Source organism: Antechinus flavipes, chromosome 1, assembly GCF_016432865.1.
Source record: "Antechinus flavipes isolate AdamAnt ecotype Samford, QLD, Australia chromosome 1, AdamAnt_v2, whole genome shotgun sequence".
NCBI lineage: Eukaryota > Metazoa > Chordata > Mammalia > Dasyuromorphia > Dasyuridae > Antechinus > Antechinus flavipes.
Genome location: NC_067398.1, coordinates 520074477 through 520085869, shown reverse-complemented (window position 1 = coordinate 520085869; position 11393 = coordinate 520074477). Strand labels below are relative to the sequence as shown.

The window sequence follows — 11393 nt, the reverse complement described above, 5'->3', positions numbered from 1 at the left end:
ATATATTAAATCACCCTTTTCATATCTTGGTCATTGCTTTCTAATGCCTTATCATCCTTGACTTACAGATTTTTTTCAATTAAATCATGGGAAATTTAGTACATGGAGATAAAGAGTCCATTCATAGTATTTCTGAACAAGTATTAGGTAAGTCATGAATTTACTAGTGTCAAATGCTAAATCAAATACTAAAGCCATGAAAATAATACTTTGTATTTTTCAAACTTACTCCAATTCTCTGTATAGGATTTCTGTCGGAATGCCGAAATCAGCCATACTGTGAACATCTACATTCCCCATATAATGTGTAATGTATATCTTCAAATAGGTACAGATTCATGAATTTGTACAAATAAGCAATATAGTATATTTAATAAATTATTATACAGTTTAAATGCAAAAATTTTTTTTTTGGAATCCAAGGGCAAAAACCATGAAGATTAATCTGTGCTTATAAAATTATACATAAAAGATATATGTTTGTACAAGTTTGTGGTGCACTGCCAATAGTACAGTAATTTTTTAATAACAAAATAACAAACATAATCTAAATCAGATATGTATCCTGACCAATTCTTTGCTGAACAGCCATCTTAAACTCAAATTCACAAATTTAAAAACACAATTTATTCACTAATAACTTGTACAGAAGCAGTTTCTTTCAAAGAAAAGTAATTATATTTTACATATTTATGAACTTCGAAATGGTTCCCATGTGGTATGTGTTCTATTTCCATTTTCTAAAATAAGGAATATTCATGAAAAATAATATCTAGTAATACTGTTAGAACCTTATTTTACTTATTAACCACACTCTCAGCTTAGTCTATGACAAATGATGGAGATTTATCAAAGGTAGAAAAATTATAAAATATCTATGTGTGTGTCCTGGCAAGATGAGCCTGCAAAGTTTGAAATCACTTTTTATAGGATTTTTTTGGTCCCTTGATATTAATCCTGATCTTAAAACTAATGGCCTGATATCACAGTGATGACCAGACAGTAATGGAGTAACTTTCCCTTCTTTTTGTCTCTTTTCTTAGGAATTAACTTCTTGCTTTCTCTCTTCTCCAATATGCCATCCTGACAGACCTTTGTGCAGAGGAAAATGAACTTCACCTTTCTTAATGGAATTAGCTATAAAATATTCATTAGAGTAATGAAATGATTCATTATCTATTAAATGGCTAACGATATGGATCCCAAACTGGCAAAAACTGGTGGGTCTGAGAGTCCTTCTTGCCTTTTAGACACCTGAACTCATGGTACAGCTCTGTTATCTGCTCTTCAGCTCCTTCATGTACTAGGTAGATTCAGACTTATCAGGCTGCCCTTGAACCTTTCCTTCTTTTTGAATCACCATTTCAGCTATATATTGTCCCAGTTCAGCCAAAGCAGTAATGTTGTCTGATTCTCAGAGATGTACTGTCATTACTTCCTCTTTATTTTTATATTTAATTTCTGCTTTCTTGTTCCTTGCTTCACTTAATAGGGTGAGTAATTCTAATGATCTCTGGGAAAAGACACTGTACTTTCCCCTTCAGACTGCTCACCTTCTGTTCTGCCCTTCTTAAATGGTTGCTTTTGATTTGGGTTTTCATTTCCACTTCCATCATCCTTTTTTTTTTTTTTTTTTTTAATTTCTTTCATTCTGCTTGAGTTTTAGTTTTCCTAAGCTATATGGTCATCAGTTTATCTTGCAATTCATTCATCACGTTCTTCCCCGGTTGGTCTTTCCATCTCCCAGTAATTCAAATTAGATGGTACTGATAACTTCCGGCCAAGATGGCGGAGAGGAAATACACTGCTGTGTTTTTCCGTGTTTTTCTCTCACTATCCATTTCATTTCATGCCTCTGAATTAATGCTCGACTGAAAAAAAACATACAATTACTTACCAAGAGAAACCATCCTTGAGACTCGTCAAGAAAGGTCTGTTTTTGCGCAAGGGCGGGGACGGTATTTAAATCAGAAGCAGTCTGCGGGCAGCAGCTGCAGCGAGAGCACAGAAAGCAGCTCAGAGCCGAGCAGAGCGGAGAGGGGGTGGGGCGTGATCGCAGCCATCTCTGCGGGGAGAGCTTTGCTACAGGATTAGATACTTTGCTCCAGCAGCAAGTCAGCAGCCCAGCAGAGAAGCTAAAAACACCAGGAGTGAAGAATACAACCCCAAACAGCTGGAGTCACTCGGGACCTGGCCAACCCTCCCCCACAGTGTCTCAGCGCTCTCGGATCTCAGAGCGCAGGCGCCAGCACAGTAGGACCCGTGCCTCACGAATACCCTGCCCCTCCCCCAAAGAAAGCAGCCTCCATTCAAGGGTTTTTTTACTTCTGTTTCTTTGATAGTTTGTCTTTGATTATTAGACAGAAAGAGCAAGAAACTGAAAAAGAATTTAACCCTTGACAGCTTTTATACAGATAAAGAGCAGACTCCAAATCCTGAGGAGACTAAAAACAAACAGTCCCCAGGTGAATCCCCAAAGGAGGAGATCATATGTTCCTCAGCACAGATGACTCTCATGGAGGAAATTAAAAAGGCTCTCACAAGGGAGCTAGAAGAAAAATGGGAAAAGGAGAGGGAGGCTCTGCAAAAGGGGAAGGAGGCTTGGCAAAAGGAGAAGGAGGCTTTGCAAAAGGAGAGGGAGACTTGGCAAAAGGAGAGGGAGGCTCTGCAAAAGGAGAGGGAGGCTTGGCAAAAGAGCCTGGAGAAGTCAGTTAAAGAGAGAGTGGATAAAGAAACCAAATCCTTGAAAAATAGGATTGGTGAACTGGAAAACAAAATTGGCGAAATGGAAAAAAATTCCACAGAACAAAAGAACTCAATTGGACAATTAGAAAAAGATCTTAAAAAAGTGAGTGAAGAAAATACCTCACTGAAAATCAGGGTCGAACAATTGGAATTGAATGACTCGAGGAGACAAGAAGAATCAGTCAAGCAAATCTAAAAAAATCAAACAATGGAAAAGAATGTGAAATACTTTCTGGGGAAGACAACAGACCTGGAAAACAGATCCAGGAGAGACAACCTGAGAATCATCGGACTTCCAGAAAAGTATGATGAAAAAAAGAGCCTGGACACTATCTTCCAGGAAATTATCAAAGAGAACTGCCCAGAAGTCATAGAAACAGAAGGTAAAATAGACATTGAAAGAATTCATCGATCCCCTACTGAAAGGGATCCTAAAATCAAAACACCAAGGAATATAGTGGCCAAATGCCAGAACCCTCAGGCGAAGGAAAAAATACTGCAAGCGGCTAGAAAAAACCAATTCAAGTATCAAGGAGCCACAATAAGGATCACCCAGGATCTGGCAGCATCCACATTAAAGGATCGAAGGGCTGGAATATGATATTCCGAAAGGCTAAGGAACTTGGTATGCAACCAAAAATAACTTACCCAGCGAGATTGAGCATCTTTTTCCAGGGAAGAAGATGGACATTCAACGAAATAAGCGAATTTCATCTATTTCTGATGAAAAAGCTAGAACTTAACAAAAAATTTGATCTACAAGCACAGAACTCAAGAGAAATCTAAAAAGGTAAAGATTAATCTTAGGATCTATATTTCGGCTATAAAGATGTGTAAAGAATACATGTATACCTCGTTCTAGAAACTAGATGTGGAAAGGACATTGTACCAGAAAAAAGGGAAAGTGGGGGTACTACATTTCATGAAGAGGCAAAGAAAACCTAGTATATCTGAGAGAAAGAATGGAGAGGGATGAATATAGTGAGTATTTTACTGCTTTCAGAATTGGCATTAAGAGAAGAATTTTAGATATATTCAATCTATGGTGAAACTTCTCCCACCTCATTGAAAAGTGAGAAGGGAAAAGTGAAAAGGGAAGGAATAAGCTAAGTGGAAGGGAATAGGGTAACTGGGAGGGAAAGGGGTAAATTGGGGGGGGGAACTTTAAGGGGAGGGGAGGGATACTAAAAAAGGGAGGGCTGTGAGAAGCAAGTGGTGCTCACAAGCTTAATACTGGGAAGGGGGGTAAGGGAGTAAGAAGGGAGAATAGCATAAACCGGGGTTAACAAGATGGCAAGTAATACAGAATTGGTCATTTTAACCATAAATGTGAACGGGGTAAACTCCTCTATAAAGAGGAAGCGGTTAGCAGAATGGATCAAAAGCCAGAATCCTACAATATGTTGTTTACAGGAAACACACCTGAAGCGGGGTGATACATGCAGGTTAAAGGTAAAAGGTTGGAGCAAAACCTACTATGCTTCAGGTGAAGCCAAAAAAGCAGGGGTAGCCATCCTGATCTCAGATCAAGCTAAAGCAAAAATTGATCTAATCAAAAGAGATAAGGAAGGGCACTATATCTTGCTAAAGGGTAGAATGAATAATGAAGAAGTATCTATATTAAACATATATGCACCAAGTAGTGTAGCATCTAAATTCTTAAAAGAGAAATTAAGAGAGCTGCAAGAAGAAATAGACAGTAAAACTATAATAGTGGGAGATCTCAACCTTGCACTCTCAGAATTAGATAAATCAAACCACAAAATAAATAAGAAAGAAGTCAAAGAGGTAAATAGAATACTAGAAAAATTAGATATGATAGATCTCTGGAGAAAATGTAATGGGGACAGAAAGGAGTACACCTTCTTTTCAGCAGTTCACGGAACTTATACAAAAATTGACCATATATTAGGACATAAAAACCTCAAACTCAAATGCAGTAAGGCAGAAATAGTGAATGCATCCTTTTCAGACCATGATGCATTGAAAATTACATTCAATAAAAAGCCACAGGAAAGTAGACCAAAAAATAATTGGAAACTAAATAATCTCATACTAAAGAATGATTGGGTGAAACAGCAAATTATAGACATAATTAATAACTTCATCCAAGAAAACGATAATAATGATACCAAAATGTATGGGATGCAGCCAAAGCGGTAATAAGGGGAAATCTCATATCTCTAGAGGCCTATTTGTATAAAATAGAGAAAGAGAAGGTCAATGAATTGGGCTTGCAACTAAAAATGCTAGAAAAGGAACAAATTAAAAACCCCCAATCAAACGCTAAACTTGAAATTCAAAAAATAAAAGGAGAGATCAATAAAATTGAAAGTAAAAAAACTATTGAATTAATTAATAAAACTAAGAGTTGGTTCTATGAAAAAACCAACAAAATAGACAAACCCTTAGTAAATCTGATTAAAAAAAGGAAAGAGGAAAATCAAATTGTTAGTCTTAAAAATGAAAAGGGAGAACTCACCACTAACGAAGAGGAAATTAGAGCAATAATTAGGAGTTACTTTGCCCAACTTTACGCCAATAAATTCGACAACTTAAATGAAATAGAAGAATACCTCCAAAAATATAACTTGCCTAAACTAACAGAGGAAGAAGTAAATATCCTAAACACTCCTATCTCAGAAAAAGAAATAGAACAAGCTATCAATCAACTCCCTAAGAAAAAAACCCCAGGACCAGATGGATTTACATCTGAATTCTATCAAACATTTAAAGATCAATTAACTCCAATGCTAAATAAACTATTTGAAGAAGTAGGGATTGAAGGAGTCCTACCAAACTCCTTTTATGACACAGATATGGTACTGATACCTAAACCAGGTAGGCTGAAAACAGAGAAAGAAAATTATAGACCAATCTCCCTAATGAATATTGATGCTAAAATCTTAAATAAAATATTAGCAAAAAGATTACAGAAAATCATCCCCAGGATAATAAACTATGACCAAGTAGGATTTATACCAGGAATGCAGGGCTGGTTCAATATTAGGAAAACTATTAACATAATTGACTATATCAACAACCAACCAAACAAAAACCATATGATCATCTCAATAGATGCAGAAAAAGCATTTGATAAAATCCAACAGCCATTCCTAATAAAAACACTTGAGAGCATAGGAATAAAAGGACTTTTCCTTAAAATAGTTAGGGGCATATATTTTAAACCTTCAGTAAGCATCATATGCAATGGGGAAAAACTGGAACCTTTCCCAGTAAGATCTGGAGTGAAACAAGGTTGCCCACTATCACCATTATTATTCAATATTGTATTAGAAACACTAGCCTCTGCAATAAGAGTCGAGAAAGAGATTAAAGGAATTAGAGTAGGCAATGAGGAAACCAAACTATCACTCTTTGCAGATGATATGATGGTATACCTAGAAAACCCCAGAGATTCTACTAAAAAGCTATTAGAAATAATTCATAATTTTAGCAAAGTAGCAGGATACAAAATAAATCCCCATAAATCCTCAGCATTCTTATACACCACCAACAAAATCCAAGAGCAAGAGATACAAAGAGAAATTCCATTCAAAATAACTGTTGATAGCATAAAATATTTGGGAATCTACCTACCAAAGGAAAGTCAGGAATTATATGAGCAAAATTACAAAAAAGTTTTCACACAAATAAAGTCAGACTTAAATAATTGGAAAAATATTAAGTGCTCTTGGATAGGCCGAGCGAATATAATAAAGATGACAATACTCCCTAAACTAATCTATTTATTTAGTGCTATACCAATCAGACTTCCAAGAAAATATTTTAATGATTTAGAAAAAATAACAACAAAATTCATATGGAACAATAAAAAGTCGAGAATCTCAAGGGAATTAATGAAAAAAAAAATCAAATGAAGGTGGTCTAGCTGTACCTGATCTAAAATTATATTATAAAGCAGCAGTCACCAAAACCATTTGGTATTGGCTTAGAAATAGATTAGTTGATCAGTGGAAAAGGTTAGGTTCACAAGACAGAATAGTCAACTATAGCAATCTAGTGTTTGACAAACCCAAAGATTCTAAATTTTGGGATAAGATTTCATTATTTGATAAAAACTGCTGGGATAACTGGAAATTAGTATGGCAGAAATTAGGCAAGTATCCACACTTAACACCACATACCAAGATAAGATCAAAATGGGTCCATGACCTAGGCATAAAGAATGAGATTATAAATAAATTAGAGGAACATAGGATAGTTTATCTCTCAGACTTGTGGAGGAGAAAGAAATTTGTTTCCAAAGATGAACTAGAGACCATTACTGATCACAAAATAGAAAATTTTGATTATATCAAATTAAAAAACCTTTGTACAAACAGAACGAATGCAAACAAGATTAGTAGGGAAGCAACAAACTGGGAAAACATCTTTACAATTAAAGGTTCTGATAAAGGCCTCATTTCCAAAATATATAGAGAACTGACTCAAATTTATAAAAAAATCAAGCCATTCTCCAATTGATAAATGGTCAAAGGATATGAATAGACAATTTTCAGATGAAGAAATTGAAACTATTACCACTCACATGAAAGAGTGTTCCAAATCACTATTGATCAGAGAAATGCAAATTAAGACAACTCTGAGATATCACTACACTCCTGTCAGATTGGCTAAAATGACAGGAAAAAATAATGATGAATGTTGGAGTGGATGCGGGAAAACGGGGACACTGATGCATTGTTGGTGGAGTTGTGAACGAATCCAGCCATTCTGGAGAGCAATCTGGAATTATGCCCAAAAAGTTATCAAACTGTGCATACCCTTTGATCCAGCAGTGTTTCTATTGGGCTTATACCCCAAAGAGATACTAAAAAGGGAAAGGGACCTGTATGTGCCAAAATGTTTGTAGCAGCCCTGTTTGTAGTGGCTAGAAACTGGAAAATGAATGGATGCCCATCAATTGGAGAATGGCTGGGTAAATTGTGGTATATGAATGTTATGGAATATTATTGCTCTGTAAGGAATGACCAGCAGGATGAATACAGAGAGGCTTGGAGAGACCTACATGGACTGATGCTAAGTGAGATGAGCAGAACCAGGAGATCATTATACACTTCAACAACGATATTGTATGAGGATGTATTCTGATGGAAGTGGATTTCTCTGACAAAGAGACTTAACTGAGTTTCATTGGATAAATGATGAACAGAAACAGCTACACCCAAAGAAGGAATACTGGGAAATGAATGTGAACTATTTGATTTTTGATTTTCTTCCTGAGTTATTTTTACCTTCTGAATCCAATTCTCCCTGTGCAGCGGGAGAACTGTTCGGTTCTGCAAATGTGTATTGTTTCTAGGATATACTGCAACATATTTAACATATATAGGACTGCTTGCCATCTTGGGGGGGGGGGAGGAGGGAGGGAGGGGAAAAAACAAAACATAAGTGATTGCAAGGGATAATGATGTGTAAAAATTATCCTGGCATGGATTCTGTCAATACAAAGTTATTATTAAATAAAATTAAATTAAAAAAAAAAAAAGATGGTACTGATAGTGTCCTTCCACATCCTTCACCTGCTGCCTAAATTCTTTCAAATCCTCAGTTTCTGCTTTTCTAAGTTCCACCTCAATTAATTCCTCTAACAATAATACCCACACAAGGCAAGAAATTGTTTCTCTTTTAAAAATCTAGGACTATATCCTACATTTCCCTTAGGGCACACTGAAACTCAACTTTATTCAGCCTCGCTTGAACCAACTCCTCTTCCTGTTACAAATTTTTCATTGTAGCAAGAAGTGTATTTGTATTTTTCTAGTGTTCCAATACACTTTTTAAAAAAAATTCTATTTTCTGTGCATAATCTTTTAATTTTAACTTGATCCTCCATTTCTTTAAATTTTATTATGGTGTATTCCTTTTCTAACTTTTTCATCTTTTTTGTATTGCATTTGACATAATATGCTTGAATTAATTTGTCTGAACCACTGTCAAACTGATTTGCAATGACCTTTTGAAAGTACTGTTACATTCCTTCCATGTCTAGTTGCATGAGATTTTTTGATTCATCTGAAAAAAGACTAGTCGGAATAGAAACACTATCTCTAAACCCTCAAACATAAATATGTCAAATATCCTTGTTGCCACTGATAGTGGGAAAGTTGTTAGAAAGATAGCCAGAAACCAGAATGATAAATGCATAGATGTATGGAATCTCTGACATTAAAAATCTATAAAGAGTTTCACTAGGTGTTTCTATGCTTCTATAAACATTCAAACTTTTATATACAAAGGTATGATTCCGCCATGTTTGGCTTAAAGAGTTCACTCTATAATCTTGCATTAATTTATCAAACACACAGAAAGCTGCTGCTTCTGGCATCTGCATGAGTAGCAGTACAACTATAAAAGCATTTCCCTAATAATATCAAACCTCATGATTCACTAAAATATATGCCAATTTCAAGCCCAAACAATAAGATTTATAGATTTGAAACTTCATTAGAAAATTCTCACTTGGACATTAATGCATTGTTGATGAAGTTGTGAATTTACTCAACCATTCTGGAGAACCATTTGAAATTATACCCAAAGGGCTATAAAATTGTGTATGCCCTTTAACTTTGCAGTGTCTCTATTGGGTCTGTATCCAAGGGATCATAAAAGAGGAAAAAAGACCCACACATACAAAAATCTTTGTAGCAGCCCTTTTTGTAGTAGCAAGGAACTGGAAATCGAATGGATGCCCATCAGTTGGGAAATGGCTGAACTAAGTTATGGTATATAAATATAATGGAATAATATTGTTTTATTAGAGAAGAAATAAGCAGGCTGATTTCAGAAAAGCCTGGAAAGACTTACATGAACTGATTCTAAGTGAAATGAGTAGAGCCAGGAGAACATTGCACACAGCAACAACAAGATTATGTGATTATTTACTGTGATGGATTTGGTCCTTTACAACAATGAAGTGATTCAAGGCAAAAACCAATAGACTTATGATGGAAATTGCCATCCATATCCAAAGAGATGCCTATAAAGAGTGAATATGGAGTACAACATAGTATTTTCACCTTGATTTTTTTTTTCTTTACCGGTTTTTTCCCTTTTGATCTAATTTTTCTTGCACAGTATGATAAAAAGGAAAACATGTTTAGAAGAATTGCTTCTTTAACCTGTTTTTAAGAGTGAGAGGACCATGGGGAGCTTGGGCAGATTCAAGGCTTTTTCATCAACTTCTCATCCAATCCTGCAATCCCAGTCCCAACTGCCTCTTTATGGCTGCCTCCCCAGGCCTCCTCCACCCAGGGTTGCACAATGCTACCCCACCTTCATCCCTGCCTCTGCTAAAGTGGACTTAGACCCCAGCAGCAACACCTTTCCACTCACCTCTGCTCCTGCCCTAATTCCCAACTCCCTTCTCCTTTCCCATCCTCATTTTCATTCCCCAAATTCCCTTTGTCTGGCCAAGCCATCAAGTAAATCCCACTTACTACTGCCATATGGGCACCAAGATAGTGTAGTGTATAGAGTGCCATTTTGTAGTCACGATAAATGCCCCTTCCTTACTTCAAATTTGACTTCAGATACTTACTAGCTTTGTTGCCCTCGGGAAGTCACTTAGCTGTGTTTGCCTTAGTTCCTCAACTATAAAATTAGCTAGATAAGGTCATGGCAAATTATTCCAATATTTTTACCAAGAAAACCCCAATGGGGTCAAGAGTCAGATGTGACTGAAAAATGACTGAACCACAAAAGCCTGTTAACTCCTGATCCTTGTGGTAGTATTTGTGTATGCCTATTCTTTCCTATCTCTGCTGTCTCTTCTACTTTAATTCTGCTCTTTAACTTGTTTTGCACTTGCTTAATCTCCCCCAAACCATAGATCCCTTCCTTGTCTTCTCCCCCCCATCCCCACTTTCCTTCCCCTTATGCCTATCTCTTGTTAACCTGGAAAATTGTCTTATTCTGATCTTATTGATTTTATTGTTTTAGAATTTGATTTGAGGCATTATTATAAAGTTGTTTGGTGGGGATTGTTAGAAAATCTCAGCTGTAGTGTTTCCTTTCTTCTTCCATCTTGTTTCTCAGCATGTATGTGTGTGATGTTATGTTGTTAATAGAAAAGTTGTATAGTATAGAGATCATTAGAACTGGTGTAAAGATACATGAGTTTCAGCACTACCTCATTAACTTACTGGCTATTTGACCATGGAAAAGTTAGGTTTTTTCCTCTGTAAAACTGGCATAATTATAACACCAATCTCACAGTATTGCTGTAAAAATCAAATGATATATGTAAAACCCTTTTTGAACCTTAATCTCTATATAAATGCTATCTTCATTATCGTCCTCATCAGTCATCTAAATCATAAGTGTTCTTCCTGAGATAACAGGTATAAAAGGTTGCTAGAAGCCAATGAATTTGATTCAAGAGAGGAGACACTGTTTCATCTCTGATTATTTGTACAGAATGATAAAAGGTCAGGTATTGAGAAGAAACAAGTTAATGAAAACTGAATAAACTTAAGTACTAGTTAGTAGACTAGGCATATAGTATGGTAGACATGTTATATAAACAATACTCTATTTGTATTTGACTAGGAAAATATCTAGATGATTTACTTTATTAAATTGAGCCACATTAAGATTATTAAAGTTTTCATTAAAATAAATGT

At 35.8% G+C, this 11393-nt stretch overlaps 1 pseudogene; it reads right to left on the bottom strand.

The window, feature by feature from the left end:
• Positions 1-983: 983 nt before the first annotated feature.
• On the bottom strand, positions 984-9340 carry LOC127547062 (ecotropic viral integration site 5 protein homolog; annotated as a pseudogene).
• Between the last annotated feature and the right edge of the window lie 2053 nt (positions 9341-11393).